The 18047-nt window shown below is 35.0% G+C and overlaps 1 protein-coding gene across 11 annotated transcripts in view; it reads left to right on the top strand.

Annotated features, from left to right (window-relative positions):
• DMD (dystrophin) overlaps positions 1–18047 on the top strand; it is a 990047-nt gene that overhangs the window by 496974 nt on the left and 475026 nt on the right. The window lies entirely within an intron of this gene.

Here is an 18047-nt window from a genome sequence, read left to right as displayed (position 1 = left end):
CTGGTTTGTGTTCATAATTTCAGGAGTCTGCATGCACAAACTAAAGGCACGGGAGGTATGAACACCAGGGGTCCCTTGTCTTGGGCTGGGTTGTGACTCCTTCAGGGATGATGAGGTGCTGGAGTCTCCAAGAAAAATGTATGTGCAGCCCCTGTCCTTAGTGTGCCCTTCCTCATATTTCTGTCCACACACATTTTCTACATCACTGCTTTCAGTGGGCTTTAAGCACATACTTGTATTAGGGCCTTTTAAAATATTTCCACCAAGATATCTTTCTTGGGTACAAATATTGTAGTTTGGGTTTGCGGGGTTTGAAGCCTGTTTATATTGCTTCCCTTCAAAAAAAATAATAATTAAAAAAAACCCCAAACTTGTCATTTCTAAGGGAAACAGGTAGCTTTAAGGTGACCAATTCTGAGTATTTTTACATGGATGGATGTTTTTCTGCATTAAGAAAAAAAAAAAAAAAAAAGAAACTTAGAATGTTTAATATTCTGCTTGCACTCTTTGCTCAGACCACCAGGTACAGGAGTGCCTTGATGCTAACAGGAAAAAAAAAACAAAAAACAAAAACAAAAACAAAAACAAAAACAAAAACAAAAAAAAAACCAACAAAAAAACCACAAAAAAACCCAAACAAACAGACAAAAAAAACCCCAACAACTGCACACACAAAAAATCCAGTTGGTGATAAATCATATATTATTAAAAATGTGAGTACAACCCAGTTTTCCATGACTTATGTTTAAGCTATGTTTAAATCTTTGAGCAGGGCAAGAAACCACTGGCTTTTCATAAAACTGATTGCATCTGCTTATTCCTTTAGAATAAACTATTGCTTTAGTTCAAAATATACACGCAGTAGCAATATAAGTTGCATTCAACTTTATCTCAATGAATTTGTTATCAGCACTATTATTAACTTTTCTCCCCTCAGAGCAAGAAAGTGTTTTTTGAATTCTTTTTCAGTATACTTAGGGCTGAGAGTGGTTTGTTTTCCATATGCAGTTATGCTTTCTTCTGCTTATTTTTTCTTCAATTTTTTCATTATGACAGAAATTGCAGTATACTGTGACTTCTGTTTTTGTGATTTTAGTGATGTAGGTTGGGCAGCTCCTTCAAAATTAGCATTCTAACTCCTTTTTCTGTTTCTAACAACTTAGTGTCAAATATATTTCATCAGTGTGCTCTTATTACTTGGGTAGTCATTAAGGAAAGTATCTAATCAGTAGAATTTCACTTTTGATCTTGAAATAGATCAGGAATAGTCCTGCTACATTTTTCAATTTTTTGTCAGTCTTGGTCTACGAATCAGAGTTTTCCCAATGCACATACTGTTGGTTTCTGATGGCGTAGCATAATAATGTCCCTTAAACTCCAGGTAAGTGAAATCTACTGCCTTTCTTTTCTCCAAAAGAGCATTATCTGATTACACAAAGAGATACTATGTCAGTATAATTGCTATAAACTGCATTTATTAGTCCCATGCTGATCCTTACATCATTTTCTACTTAGCCATATTCTTAGTATTCAGATTTTTCTGAAATCATGTACATTATTAGCATCAGAAGATCATTTTTTTTTTAGGAAAGTGTGTACTATGTGAAATGTAAATAGAAGAAATACACACCATGACATTTTGGATGGCTGTTATTAAAGAAAGCTCAACAGTGTATTCTTGCAGGGAATAGTCAGGTGTTACCCTTGTTACACTTGTAGCCCAAGACTAAAAAAAGGCAAAGAAGGTGACAGCACTGGTTGAAACTTGATCTTTATCCATTGTTTGCAAACTGCAAATTATATTTTTTTGCCAACAGAACAAAAAATAAAGAATTCTAATGAGAATCATGAATTATTTACTAACAGAGACTTTGTAAATCCCCAAGCTACAAAACCTGAATAAATAAGTGGTATTGAAAATAAGTTCACTGTTACATCATTATTGCATTCTGTTATTCCTACATTTTACGAGAATGCAGTTTTATCACAAAGGTAAATTCTGTGTAGATGTGAATGTAAAATGTGTGCACATGCAAATATATACAGAACTACAAAAAGCTAGAAAATAAAAACTAGTCAGTACAATAAAAAAAAGGCATTTAAAACACATTAGATTTTGTTGTTTGGTGGGTTTTTTCCCAGCTGAATAAGTAGAATTTATCAGGCATTTCTTTTCAGTAAGGCTGCTACATTTTAATGCATTCATGTTTAAGAAGTTATCAGTCACTTCTTCAGGGGAGGGGGGAAATAAAACCTTCTTACATTCTGGATGACTCAAAATAAGTGCTATTTCTCTCTATTCGATCAGCTTTGGAGAGAAAGGAAGTCTGTAGTGTGAGAAGAGCCAAAAGGAAGAACAGGCAATACTTAAGGAAATGCAAAGTGTTACAAGGAGTCGACCTTTGACATCAACATTTTGCCTGAAATGGTGTCAAGTAGAATCACTATTGACTTTCTGACTGGCTTGTCAAAGTTTGTCCTTACAGATTTATCAGTACAGCTCCCAAGATCTAGGCATAAGTCAACAGTCAGAAGTTATATCATTAGCTATTCTGTTAAAATAATTTTTCTCCTTGCAGTAAGTTCTGACCTTGTAGTCAACTCTGACTAGCAATTCAGAATGACACCTCAAACTGCCAGGTTTTTGAGTACTTGTGCAGCTTCCAAGATGATGTTTGCCTCAAGGACACACAAATTGAAGATTGCTCAGAGCATAACTCCTTAATTTCTTCAGTTTCAGACAAAAATGAGTAGGACACAGACTTCAAATTTAGCATTTCAGTGCATCAGTCTATCATTAAAAATGTGACATCTGACAACGCATAGTTCATTGGCACCACAGAAATTTCCAAGTAAAATATGTAAAAAAAAAGTCATATGATAACTGCAAATGCTTTCAATTAACAAACTGGTGACATCTCCATCATACTGTCTTAAAAGGAAAAGAGTTATAGGCCATAAAATATATTGAAAGATTGATTAAATTTTGCTTTTTTCACTAGCAATAAAGAAAGATGTAATTGCATGTTATTGCATGATGTAGTCCATGTGTATTGAAGGTGTTGTTAGCATACATAATAAGGTGGTTTATCTTTTTATCCACAATCAATACAATATATCTGGAGACATAGATTTGATAAAAGAAGATGTCCTCCTTGGAATTTCTAATATACATTAAATGCACAGTACAGTACAGTGTAAATAGATTTTTCTCTGTACACTTCTAAATTACTGTAAGGAATGCAGTAAAAGCTATTTTTCTTTTTAAAAATTATATTGATCTTTCTTTACAATCTTAATCAAAATCTTATATACATATGAATGGGTGTAGTTCTGATATAATACCTCCTTGACTGTGGATTTTATTTATATCGGACAGTACTATACATGAGTGTGAGGAATGGATCTTGAAAGATTTTCTTCATTGTTGCTTAGTTTGTGCTTTTATCCTGTTTCCAATTCTCAGTGATTTTACATTAGGAAAACTATTTGATTCTCAGATTTTTGCAGCAGATTTTTATTAATCTTAAAGTCCAATATAAAATTTTATTTTTTTTTAACATGGCTCAACTATAAGAAAATAGGTTTTCTTGAACTATTGTTGTTAAGTGCTTCCATTGTAGCAAAGTCAGTGATTGAAATAGTCCTGTGTTCCTCATTAAAGATTACTGTTGTTTATATACTGGGTTTTAAAGAGCAACCTTTAGTGTAGGTGCCAGGGCATTTAACAAAATAACTGTCCAAATTCATTAAGAAAATGAATTTTTCTTTGCTGTGAGGACTAATTTCCCGTGTCACGTTGTGGTGAAGATACAGTGCCCAGTGAGCATGAGGTATCATTCCAGTCCAACTAACAGAGAAATACAAATGTGGTACTGATAACAATATTTATGTGAATCTGCAAGAATTTTTTTCACATGCCCTCAACAGATAGGCTTCTGTGTCATTTGTGCTAATTCAAGGTCCCTTTATCTCTTGCTTACTCTGTCTAAGAATGTCACTGGGTCTTGCAGCATGAAGAAATGCCAAGGGGCTGAGGATTCAGCCTCAGCAGAATAATTGTGACCCAGCAATTGGTCGGGACTCCCAATTATTCCTTGGTGTCCTGGAAGTGGCTGAGTCATTATCCCTGGAGGTATTTAAGACAAGTAGACATGGTGCCTGGGGACATGATTTATTGGGGGGCTTGGCAGTGCTAGGTTAATGGTTGGACTCAATGATCTAAGAGATCTTTTCAAATTAAATGATCCTGTGATTTTATGATTAATGAGGAAGCATGTTTTCAAATTAAAGATTCCAACATTTATTCTCTCCTTGTAGTCTTGGAGATATGTATAATGTAATTTTTTTAGTAGTTGCAGGAAAAGGATGTTGTTCTTCCAGTCAAAAACTTCAGTATTCAAAACTTCGCAATTTGGAACATTTGGGTTACATCAAAATAACAATTGTTTAACTGGCCTGTTACTTAATTTCATTATGTCAAATTTTAGTGGCTATAAGAGTTAAATATACTGGGTGTGATTTAACTTTGTATGCTCTATCTCAGTTATATTTAGGGGCAAAATCATACTTACTGAATCTCAAGGGATTACAGGGAAAGGTGAAATGTTCAAACTTTCTTCTTAGAATTCTAAGTTGCAAGTTGTCATTCTCATTTATGTGATATCTTGCTGTCACTGAGTCCCTTGGGTTTTTCTCAGATATATTTAAGTCAGTGTGCCAATCTAGGGAAAATGAGGCTCCTCATACTAGTTCAGGTTCAGAACAGTGAACCTGGACAAGAAACTTGCCTTCTGATGGGTGTATTGAAATTTGCATTTAGTTTGGTGAAAGAGATTAAGCCGTTTATTTGAACATTTGGGCAATCTTCTTTTCCCAGATTTTTTTTTCCCAGATAATTATATTCTACAGCAGCGTTGACTGTTTATAATTACTTCTGGAGTTATTAATTTGGAAAGGTGACTTAAGAAAGGAAGATTCCTCTATAAATATGGAAATTATCGTGTTTAAGGATTTTTTTACCTGGCTTTCATTTGTGGCTCAGCAATACAGAGTAATTATGTTCTATTGAATCATTTGCATTTTATTCCACTGATATGGACTCTTGACTCCTTTCAAGTCCAAGAATATTTTTACAATACAGAAATTCTGAAAATAACAGTTCTGAAGTCTCTCTTCCCAAAGGACCTGCAATTCTACTGAAACCTCATTTAAAATATCAAATTACAGGAACGGTCATAAATTGGAATTAATTACACTCAAATTAACTGATTTAAACCCCCCAAAATATTCAGTGCATGTTTTTAATGACAGAAAATGCCGAACTTAGGTCAAATACATAAAATTCTAAAGCAATAACTGTAGGAACAGCATAAAAGCTAAGTAACAGTAGTTCAAAGACAATGTTTCACTTGAAAAAGGATGCAACATTGTGTGATGGAACTAATTAATATTATCATAGTAATAAGTTCTCAATCTTTTGTATATTTTTTCTGCTGAGTGGTTACTATGGGAAATTTCTGTAACAAAACCGTTTTTGGGGAGAAAAAAATGATAAAATGTGTAATCGTACAAATTTAAGCTCCTTTTATTTCAGTTATTTTCCTAAAACAATAAGGTAATATTTTGTTTGAGATTTAGAAACCCAATACATGACAAAGAAATGTAGCATATTTTGATAGTAGCAGATGTCACTAAAAGACAGTTTCAGAAACCTGCCCCAGATGAGCTCAGCTATCTCCTCAGCTTGTATATAAAACCTCATATGCCTATGCAGTGCTACTTTACTGAATTACTAAAGGGTCAAGTAATTTATACTTCGTTTAAGATAATTAGATTTTCATAACACTGAGCTTTTTCGAATAAAAATTCAGACTGTGGTATTTCAGTGAATGTCTAATGGTTAATTTGAGTAGAGAATCTTACTGCCTTGGAAGCTTCAGTGTTGACATTGTTGCTGCCCAAATCCTTCAAGGGACAAATAATTAATTATTCACTGGTCTGGACAAAACACCCTATTCAGATAAATCACTTAGTGTTTTAACCATAGTTGAGATGCCAAGCATCTCCCCTAAAGCCTGTAGCGCAGAGAAGTAAGGGATAACATCTTGTTACTGAAAAAGCTCCAAGTAAGAGTATATTGTCCTTGTGTGTTGTGTAGAGCAACTTTCATAATCCCTCTCTCTGCTCACTGGTAACCTAGAGGAGATTAACTTGTAACTCTGTTAAGAAAAGAAGAAAACTGAACCTGAAAACTGAAAATTCTAGCTTTTTCTTAGCTAGAATTACTACCAAGGAGACCACACTGATTTTACAAGGTTCTTTTCTGCACAACTTTAAGGAAGGATTTTTCATTATGGTGCTTTATGTTTGTTTCTATCTTCTTTTCAATTTGTTAATTTTTATTGGTTCTTTGACAGAGGACCGTAACAATGGCCCTCCAAGGATTTGTCAGTCAGAGAAATACCTTGGCAGAATTTGCTACTCTTTCATTTTCACAATTTGGATATTTCACCAAGGGTGAGCAGGACTTGATGTCTGTGGTACTTTGATAAAACCTGCACAAATGATCTGGAAAAGCAAGGCAGCCAGGTCATGAAATCAAGGAAAGCTAAGAAATCTGGGATCTGTGCTGTGTCTTCTTTCAGTGTGTCTCTAACCAACATGTACACTTTTTGGTGGTGCAACACTTCCTCTTTCTTAAAGGAAAGTTTGTGTGTCTGCTTGTTTCAGCTGAGCACATGGAAATGCATTCGCAGTGTTAAACACCTCTATGAAATGTAAGACAAATCTTTTGATGTACTAGTAGTGAAGGCACCCTAAAATTCCTATATTTAGGGCTGTTTAGTATGCTTCATTGTTATAACATATGAGTTATAAAAAAAAAAAAAATTACTTTCCATGAATCCTTTTCAGTTGACTCTTAAAAGACTCTTTGGCTCTCAAGTCTTCACTTATTCAACTTTTTAGAAGGCTGTCATCAAAGGGTAACCTAATTTCTCCAAAAGTTGGTACTTAGTGCCATTTTGTACACCTTTGAGTATCTGAGTTAGAGATTAGAAGTGAGAGACTTTTTTGAGCAGCAGCTGGAGGTTAGCTGGGATTCCTTTAAGACTGTGTCTGAAAACTGGAACTCTGTACCTATGTCCAGGCACATGATTCTCATCATTTGTGACTGAAATTAAAAATGGAAAAGCTGCTCACCAAAAACAAAACAAAACAAAACACAACAAAAAAACCCCACAACAAACAAACAAACAACAAAACACCAACCGACAAAAAAAAAAAAAAAAAAAAAAAAAAAAAGAGAAAAATGCCTGAACAATTCATAACACTAGTCCAAAATGTTAGACTACTGTTAATTAGAGCATATATTTAAATTCCCTTTAAGATCTTTAAGTAATGTAGAGGGGCCTGCTTTCCTTCTTACATTTCTGAAAAAATGAAGAATTAGACAAACGTTGTTTGATGTCTGTGTAGTATTTAGCAACAAAATTGCTTGGACAGCCTGGGAAAACATGGTTACCAGCACATATTTAAAATGTATATTGTGAGATACTTCATATACATTTCATACTTTTATACTGCAGGCTTTGTAGTGGCTGAAAATTTCAAAGTGATTTGAGTGATATATAGAGAAGGGGAAATAAATGGATGTGAAGAACTGCAGGTTTGGGAAAAAAAGTTAGTGAGTAACAGATAAGGTTTCAGATGGCATTAAGTGACATAAATGACCTCTCAAGTAGTCTCTGTTACACGGGGCTAAAGAATGCTCTTTATGGGCCACTAGTACTCAGCTACCAAAGCCAGGGAAATGTCACAGTAAGGGCTATATCTTTTTCAGACCTGTGATGATCCTCATTTGACTCCAGAAGCCAGAGTTGCAGGCATTTTGCAAATTTATTACCTGACTAAAGTTCTAAAACACTTCTATTTAAAGAATATCACCAACAAAGCGTCCACTCAACATGCCCTGACTAGTTGGGTAATGCAGGTCTCATTATAGAACTGTGTATTTGCATCCTGTAGCATGCATATGATGTGAAACACATTGGAGTTTGTAAATACTGTGTGCTGAATAATATAGTAAGAGATTCCAGTAGAAAAAAATCATAGGTTACTTTAAACATCACAGGAAGAGACAAATTCCCAACTTAGCGTACAAGATATTTTCCATTTAGGAAAATGGGGAGAGTCTATGCTGTCATATCTTTAGCTGCAGGTGGAATCTACAATCTACAAAATGTTGTCCAAGTGTTCAGGAACAGCAAAATGCTTCCTGTCTTCTGGCAGTCTAGGGGAAGTGTCAAACACAAATGCTGTCAAGAAAATACGGACAGGGAAGACTTTTGGAAGTCTTTAAATGGTAACAGAAAGAGGCCTTTGTGGATGAATTTGTGAATCATAGAATCATTTAGGTTGGAAGACACCTTTACAAACATCGAATACAATTGTTATCAAGCTCTGCCAAGTCCACCACTAAACTGTGTCCCTAAGGGCCACATCTACTGTCTTGTAAATAGCTTCAGGGGTGGTGACTCAATCCCTGGGCAGCCTCTTCCAGAGCTTGACAACCTTCCTGGTGAGGAAATTTTTCCTAATATCGAGTTTGAAACTCCCCTGGCACAACTTGAGGCATTTTCTCCTCTCCTATCACTTCTTACTTGAGAGAAGACATTGACTTCCATGTAGCTACAACCTCCCTTTGAGTAGTTATGGAGAGCAAAACAAGTGAAACTGGTATGAAGCAGAAGAGTTTTTCCAAACAATAACTTTTCAAGAACCAAGCAATGGCCAACCAGATGCAGAAATATTGACAGAGAGTATATAGAAAAGGATTTAACAGTGCTGTTAAGTGGTGATGCATAGAGATTTTCTCAAACTTTGTGTGTGATAGCAACAACCTGAGCTTGATGGTTTGTAGGCTGCTAAGAAAAATGACAGTGGGAGCTGCCATACTGAGTGGGGTGTAGCCCTGTGTATTGGAGAACAAGAGAAATGAATGGGGGAGAAGACAATTTTTTTTTTTTTCACTTTAGATAATAGCACAATGTAAAGTGTTCCTAGCATCCAAATAGAAAACAGCTGCAAATGTTTACAAAAGGCAAATAAAAACTCGAAAGTAAAAACACCGTGTTTGTTTTGCTAACAGTAAAGGTGAGATTTTTTGTAACACAGGATGCAGCCAAAAGGAACAGTCCTTCTCTTCCATCCTCCCCTCCAGCAGCATGTTCCAAAGTGCTTCCTCCCATCTCTCCTAGTTCTTATACTTGCCTTTTTTAAGTAATTATAATCTTTTTTTTTTTTTTTACCTGTGTAATTTCAGTTGGTTCAATGAGCAAGTGCAGCATTGCTGGATTCAAGCTGAGATAGAGAGACTAATGCCAGGATGGCAGGAAAGAGTGGGACCATTCTTGTTACTAAAGCCTGCAGTGTGGTTCACTTAATCTGTATTCCCAAATAATCAAAAATATTTCTCCTCTTAAATGTATTTGCTTTATAGATGGGGATCATAAGTTTCTGCGTACCTTATAGTTCAGGTTGTATCCACTGCTGAGATCCCAGGTTCTCTAACATCTTAAATGATTTTATAGCCAGCTGTTTGGATTTTAATTTTAGGTCCTCCACATTTAAGACCCTCTCCAGCCATGTTAAACATTTCTTCTAAACTTCTCTAGTGCAGCAGGAGCTGCAAGGCATAAAACCCTACACCTATAAACAGTAAAATTTACATCCACTCATGACTCTTGATTGGGTCCATTTATAACTGTAATCAAAGAATTTAGGATGGCAATGAACTGGGGACAGTTGATTCTAAAATGTGTTTGTTTTTGGTATAGCATACCATGTCAAAATCACCTTGATTTATAGAAATGCAAATTCATCTTATCCTGAAATACCCTCTGCTGGGGACAGATGTGTTGATTGCAAGCACTCTCATTGTAGAACAAAACTTCATTTGGAAGTACTGCTGACTACATAATAGGATAGTTCTGTGGAGGAGAATTAAAATGATGGTACAACAATGTTTATTAATTAAAAAATAAATATATTAAAGGTTTGTTAATTCTCATAGTTTTTTATATTCAAATGGCCAAGCTCACCTCCTGAAGCTTCTTAAGTACAGTCTGATCTCATTGAAATATTTACATGCTCCATATCCATGAATTTAATGTAACAGCATTGCATAAATTGCTACAGGGAGATTACTGCAGTGACTGTTTAAATTAGTGAACTCCAAATCTAATTACTGAGTAAAATGGCTGAATAATACCATTAACTCTTATCATCAAAAAGGACCGAAGTTAGAACGCTTCTGCACTAGGTAATTTAATGTTAATGTGTGGAAAGTGAAAAAAAAAAAAAAAAAAAATCCAAACCAATCAACAAACCCCCAAAATCCTTAAGAAATAAAGTTTTCTGCTTCCAAAGAGAGGAAACTATTGTGTCTTTCCATTTCAGCTAGACTTCAATGTACGAGACTACTATCTATAGGAAATTTGATATATAAGGAAGCTACAAAACCACCATTACAAGGAAAAAATACTTTTCTTTCTTTCTCTCAAAGAATGTTGTGAAGAGACAATTTTTATGTGACTTTAAAAAAAATATAGTGACAATGGAATTATTGCCACTCCACTCTTTTCACTACTTGCAGGATTAGATGGAAATGCTTTCAGTAAAACTGTTGGAAGTATGAGATATGCCCATAAAAACTGGTGAAAGAGGAAAAATATCAGGGCAAGTAATTTAATGTCCATGCTTCTACATCCCTTTTTTTTTCCTCAAGTAAGTGAAAATGATGGCAATATGAAAAGAACTTATTGTAAAAGAGTAAATCACCATCATATGCATAATCAAACACAGTTATGTCTTCTTATACAATTAAAAATTAGATTAATAGGCCAATTTTATTATAGACAAAACTCAAACTGACTTCATTTTTTCATTAGAGGAAATTAAGTTCCCAAAAATGAAGGTATACATCAATAAATATCGTAAACAAACAGACATTCTCATATTAAAAAAGATGTGTTTGAAAAGATAAATATCTGAGGGGCTTAATTTGGGCAAGCTTCCAGGCTTCCTTGATTTTAGTTGCATGTATTTTTATGCCATGTTTTGTTTTAGCTCAGAGCGATGTGTTGAGGTTGGACAGGCTCAGGTCTGAGTTAAAAACACAGGTTCAAATTCAGTGGTAACATCTGTCTCATAACTCCCATTAAATACTTGCACCTTTGCAAAGTTGTATCACCCTTCCTCTCCTGCCTTGGATGATGTCTGACATTTACAAACAGAAAGTTAACTTTGTTCCCTGCATGCCTGATTGCTGCTTTCCCATTTCTTTGTCTTCCTTCCTTTACTGGTTGTATTCTATTACCCACGACCACTATTTCACCCACATTTCTTCTGCCTCCTCCTCCGCCTTCCTATATCTCATAAAAAAATTTTTCTTTTAGTTTCCAGGGAAAACTAATGCTTATAAAGTGATGTACCAAAAGTTCAACTGTATGAGCTTGAAGGAAACCAAGCAGTCTTTCATCAGAAGCATTTGCAGTTGTCAGGGCTATGTCAAAACTAAACAGCCTCTCTGAAACATTCCTATTATCAAGCATTACAAATTCCGGTGAAAAAAATACTTCATTGCATTTTGCCTGAAGATGTCTATATACAGATAGACATGTGGGATCTATGATGACGTTTTGCAATAGAAGATAAAATAGGAGATGATAGAAAATATATTTGGTAACCAGGACAAAGAAAATGAAAACAGAAAATCATTCCACATAGATATATGAATTCTGCTAAGTGGAAATAAAAAAAGTTGAGTAGTGCTTCCATCACTGAAGTAGTCTGAAATAGATAAAAATGAAGTTGTATTCCTTTGTAGTAAATAGAAAAGAATCTACTGAAATGGGCTAAAAACCAGATTGGTGGGGTTTTTTTGTTTTGTGGGTTTTTTGTTTGGTTGGTTGGTTGGTTGGTTGGTTGTGGGGTTTTTTTGGGGGGTTTTTTGTGGGTTTTTTTTTGTTTGTTTGTTTGTTTTTGTTTTGTTTTGTTTTGTTTTGTTTTAATTTCTGCTGTGTGCATGTCCTGCTTTAGGGTTTTTCCAAGACCCATTTCTGAGCAAAAAGACAGACAATGGGGATACCAACATCCTAAAGTCACCCCAGGACAGTGTAAATCAAAGCACATAATTTATCTGGCACTTTTAACAATTGAAAAAAAACCTAAACAAAACTGTTTTCTTGAATGGGATATTAAAGTTAGCTTCTGAATTAGCCTGTGATGAAGTAGGACCATTTGTAATTAATACTTGAATGTATTATCTTGACAATCACTGAGCTTGTGCATTCTTTTCATGTGAATGCCAGTGGAGGGCTCTATTATGAGAAGGCCAGGAAGAAGATGGAATTAGTAATTTCTCTTTGTCAGGCACTGATTTATAGATCCCTGTCTCTCTTTCTAATGTAGTAAGGGTATCAAATATTTATCAACTGTGCTTCAAAACTATATGCACAAATAAGTGAAATGCTTTAAAAATTCAGTTATAAATAGTTGTAGGGATTTAGAATTTTGTGTTCTTTTTTCCTGTTTTGTTTTTGTTTTCGTTTTTGTTTTTGTTTCTTTTTTCCCAATGTGTATAAATTGGTCCTCAAAATATGGCTGTATTAGAGCAAACAGCACCAATCTTGAGGCACCTGTATTTAAACAATATCATCATTGTTATTTCTTAGTGTAGGAATTTGTTTTTACACTTTAACCCTTCTCATTTACATAATCAATGTTTACATTTCCAAAGGTATATCTTTTATTCTTGTTGCATCAAAGCCTTATAATATCTCAAATTCTATAATAATAACATTGATAATAATTACAAAAAATAATGTTTCAGTGGAAAATTTCCATGATTTTCCTATATTTACAAGTTACTTTTCACATCAGCCGTCTCCTTGAGAACATACAGTCTTACTCCTGTCTTCTCACTGCATGTGACTATGCAAGATATTATGCGAAAAAAATTAGTAAAATTGAAATAGTATAGAAGTATGTTCTACTGTCTGAGACCACCTGCACCAGCTGCTTATATTTATCATTACATAAATTGTGCCGAAGTCACCAAATCCATTTGTTAGAACAGCAGTAGTTATTCTCACTCATGTAATGGAATTCATCTGCAGTCATGAGACATTGCTTTCATTAGTGCATTTACATTACAAAGCACAGCAGCTTCGGAAAATGAGAACTCTCAATTCATAACATGGTAGAAAGCATCCTCAGTGGACAACAAACTGATATTTCCCCGTTCTCTCTGAATAACTTGTCTGTTGGTGTGTGAAAACGTAGAGTATGTTTAGCAAAATTCATTGTCTGTTGCCTGTTTTGGATTCTTTTTGTTTAAGAGTGATGGAGACAAATATGTGGGGATAATTGTCAAAAATCAAATGGTATGGGTTTACTGGATTTTTAGTGTTTGCCCCCATAAATGAAATAAAAGTGAATGATTTAAAATATGCAAGGCTTAACCTAAAAATAGGATGCTGAAAGGGTTGGCCTAATTTTTTATAGTGCTGAATACAGACTTCCTGCTAAAATTGTGCATTTCAGACTGTTTATTTAAATCTAAGACGGTATTTTTAGAGGGGAAAAATATAGTACATTTATTAATTTTCCTTTCTATATATATATTACTAGTAAAATCTCTAACACAGAAGGAAAAAGGTAATCATACCAGTAAATTAGACATCAACTCATATGATGCAGATGTAAGGAAAGTGGGAGGGGAAGGCTTTTTAGCAGCTCTGTTTAAACAACCCTTAAAAATTCTGACTCATTATATCACCTTTATTCTGATAATCAATACTGTAAAGTAACTAATCTGCTCTTAATTAATGCCCAAAATATTGTTCCTAAGCTGTGTACGACTTTTAAGATGACAAATTGGGGAATATGAACAAAGACTGGTGAAATAGAGGGGAATCTCCTCAAAAGTACAGGTCACCTTCCATCAGGTCACAGGGGCATTTACTTTTGCAGTGAACAGGGTAACATTCTTTTCTCTGCTTTGCTCTTACTCAGTTTTGTAGACATTTACAGTGTTGTAAATAAGATGTAAATTTGACCCTAAGTTTTTGCCTTTATCCCACATTATTGTATGCTAATGAATAATCTCATCTCTGGGGTGACCTGAGCAAGACCATTGTGGTGGAATTGCTGCAGCACCAGGTGCTTCTGCTTCTGGATCTTTACTGCTGTCGTTTGGATTAGATTTTTTTTTTTTTGGAGGTCATCTGCAGTAATCATGTACAGGCAGGTTGAGTGTTTAATCAAATATCTAATTTCAAAATAGTGTGTCATGAGCTTGCCTCTTGGTACAGGAATATGAAGGGAGATGTAAGGACAGGATTTTCTGCTTTAGACTGCTTTAGACTGCTTTTCTTAAGTGTGAGGATTCTGGGAAGTCATTGTCAAAGCTTAGGAAATGGTTTTGAGCTATTCCTTAAACTCGGAAAGAGTCTGTGTTACTTTACACTTCCTACTGGTGAATTACGTCCTGGCTTTTATCTGCTTTTTGTTTTCCTAGTAATAAGGGTTGTATTATTGTTATGGTTAGAGAAAGCAGAATAATGCTGTCAAATGAAGGAATAGACTATAAAAGGTGGATTTTGCATAAAATATTAGTTTGTCTTCATAAAGAAAAAGAAGCATTGTATAGGTGTCTGTAGGACCTTTGAAGTTATACCTACATTACTGCAGTAATGCCAGCATGGAGTATAAAATGTCAAAACTTTGTCATCCTTTGTGGTTTGGGTCCTGCCCCTAAACTGCAGGATGTGGTTTTCAAAGTTGGTTGAGTCTTTAGAATAGTCCATTAGAAGGAATAAACACTTGCAGTCTTATTCAGTGCTGTTCTGCTCTTGAAATACTGGAAAAGTGAACTTGGTGTGGGGAATACCTTGGGTTATTTTTTCATTACTACAGTAAAAAATATCATAACTATTGACTGGAACTAGAACAGGCTGATGAACTTCTGCTTCATGATGTGGAGTGTTTGCCTCTGGGATTGTTTGCCATGGTCTTGGCTTTCACTGTGATGGTGGTAATCAAACTGGGATTTTTTCAAGGCTAATTGCCTTAGTTTTCTATTAGGGATGTGCTGTAGAGTTGTCTAAGATATGTTGCAGCTTTTACTTGAAAATACTTGTAAAAAATTCGGCTTTTCAGGCTTTGTGTTTGATGTAAGACTTTCACTAATAGTTGATTATTGTATTGTAACTCACAATTTGTACTTAGCTGTGGGAATATTTGCTTTGAAAGTATGCTTATCTTTGTTTTATTACTTCTTTGCTGGTCAGCAAAGAATGCATAACTCCTGATTGCCTCAATATGCTTACAAATGAGATTATTTGCACATCTAGATATCTTTCCCATAAAACTTGTAAAGGCTTTTACAAATATTGATGATGCTTTTATAGGTGGGCTTTCTCTTGATGCTTTGAGAAATATAAGTATATTAAACAAGCCATTATTTTTTCTTATGGAGACATTAGTCCACTAAGTTTGCAGACATCTGATTTCTTTAGCCCATGTGACTATCACTTGGCTTTCTTGTGCTCAAATGTAATGAAGATAGCAATTGTCAATTCCTGCCTGTTATATTTAATATATTTCATAATAACATTTATACCTGTGAAAACTTTGATTAGTGTACAGATTTACAGAAAGATTAGGGGCAAAGGATAAAAGACTAGGATCAGTCTTGCAGGGAGAAGACAGATGAGTGTCGAAATGGACTGGAAATGCAGGAAAACCAATGAAGGTTGCTTTGATGAAAGAAAGGTAGGACAGAGGAAAGAGACTCACATTAGGCAATGGCAAGACAGGAATTCAGGAGTGCATTAGTGACAAGGTGTGAATGAAACAGGCTGGAGAAGGGACATCAGAAACTTAGAGCAAGAGCTGCTCACAAGGGAAAACAGTGGTCACTGGGCAGAGAAGTCTTGGCAATTTTGACTAACGCGAATAGGATGAGGTAAGAGGAGGAGCTAATCCTCATGCCTTTTAGCTCAGTCCTTGAGCCCTTTACCTAAATGTATTAATGAGAACTCTGATTTGGGAGTGGGAAGTGGTGTACATCAGCAAATAATCACATCCTATCTATCTCAAATAGGTATCCAAAATTAGCAAATACTTTGACCTTATGCAGTGTTTGTCTTAAATCTCTTTCTGTGTAATGGGGATAATCATAGATCCTTGTCTCAATGCAGGCCTGTGAAAAATAATTAGAATTGGTAAGCACTCTGACAGTGCTGTGATTCATGCTCCAAACAGCTCATCATGGGACCTGATAATTCTTTCCCAATTCACAGTTCAATAGTGCACAGCAAATAAGGCATGAGGTCACCCATTAAATGATTTGGGTAAAAATTAAGTACTGAATAATTTCATGTCAAACGATGTGACTATGTATTTAAAATTTTTATCAAAATTGTATCTGCTCAAGAGGTATTATTACATTTGCAGAAGCAATGTTAATTCTTTTAATGCTTATCTTTTGGACCTGCTAGTTGACAATTGTAACACTATTTTCACCAACATCTGAGGGAAATGTGGAGTGTGTATCAGAGAATGTGGTTTGTGACAGGTGACTTGAAAGGTGACTGTAAATCTGACAGGTGTCTTTCCTATATTTGGTACAATTTTGGGATTATGTTACCTCTTACATAAAACACGCCTTTCTCCATGTGCATTAGTTGTGCGTAGATGCCATTTCACAGGTTTTCCAATGCACCCACAATTCCTTCTGAATTCTTCAGTATATACATATGAACATACACCTAGATTTAAAATAAGACAAATTATCTCATGTCTCATATTTAGAGTCTCCTCTTTTAAGTCCAGGTAGTGCCACTTGTAGTGCCACAGTGCAGTTTCTGGGGGACACAAGGATAGACATTTATGTCTGGTTGCAAGTATGAGACTTCTGACTCTGCTGCAAACAAAACAGAGTATCTGGTACATGAGATGTAGCAAGGAAAAGAGACTTCTGCAAGGTTATTTTCATTGCCTCTATGACTTCAACAGTCAATAGGCATTCAAAACATGTATGCCTTGAAAGAAATCATGAATTCTTTGATTGTGTGGGTTTGTGGGGTTTTTTCTCTGCCTTTGGGAAATGGGAGATTTCTGAGTTGGAGGATCATGTATATTCTGAATAGTCTCAAAACAGAGGGAAGGCAAATGAGTAACTTGAGCTGCAGAGGGGAATAATAAGTACAATATCTGTGCGTCTCTATTGAAACAATTAAGATTACAAGTCTCTTGAGAATTATATTTCAGAGTTGTGGGGTTTTAGTGACAGATTTATCAAATCTGTCATGTTATATTGGGTGTTTTTCCTCTAAAAAATATGGCTCCTTGAAAATTTGTAATTTCCTATAGTAAACTTCAGTTGTCCTGGAATTTTAGTTTAGGTTGTCATCTACAATTTTTTTTCGCCCTCCAATTTGGATGTGCAGATGGGCCCCTTATTCTTTGCTGGGAATTTCTTTGGTTTGGGGGATGAGGAGCCTTTAGCTTTTACATTATTCATGTTGTATTAGCTTTTTTGCTGTAATCTAGGGAGTATATTATATGAAATATAATTTTTTCACAGGAGAACAAAGGTAAGAATGTGATATTAAGTTCTCATGAGGAATCATGGCACTATAAGGAAATATGATTTAATCCTCATGTGTCTTGGATTTCATTTTTCTTTTCTAAAACAAACAAAACAACCCAAAACTTTTCAGCAGTTTGAATTACCAAGCAAGCAAAATCTTCCTAATTGGTAATATAAAAAAGAAAAAAAAAATCATGTAGCTTAATTAAACTGTGAAAGTTAATTCATTGTTTATGAATGTCAACATATTTTCTTGGTCTAAGATAAAAGGAAAATTTGAAATACCAAAGTTTTTTAAGAAGATCCATTTCTACTTCTGCATAGTTTTACAGAATCATGAAATGGATTGGAGAGACCCTAAAAATGATCTAGGTCCAACCCCCTG

This window comes from Chamaea fasciata, unplaced genomic scaffold (genome assembly GCF_029207755.1).
Source record: "Chamaea fasciata isolate MVZ Bird 193981 ecotype frontalis unplaced genomic scaffold, bChaFas1.0.hap1 SCAF_2, whole genome shotgun sequence".
Classification (NCBI taxonomy): Eukaryota; Metazoa; Chordata; class Aves; order Passeriformes; family Sylviidae; genus Chamaea; species Chamaea fasciata.
Note: the sequence above shows the minus strand (reverse complement) of the source record. Positions and strands in the feature narration are given on the sequence as shown.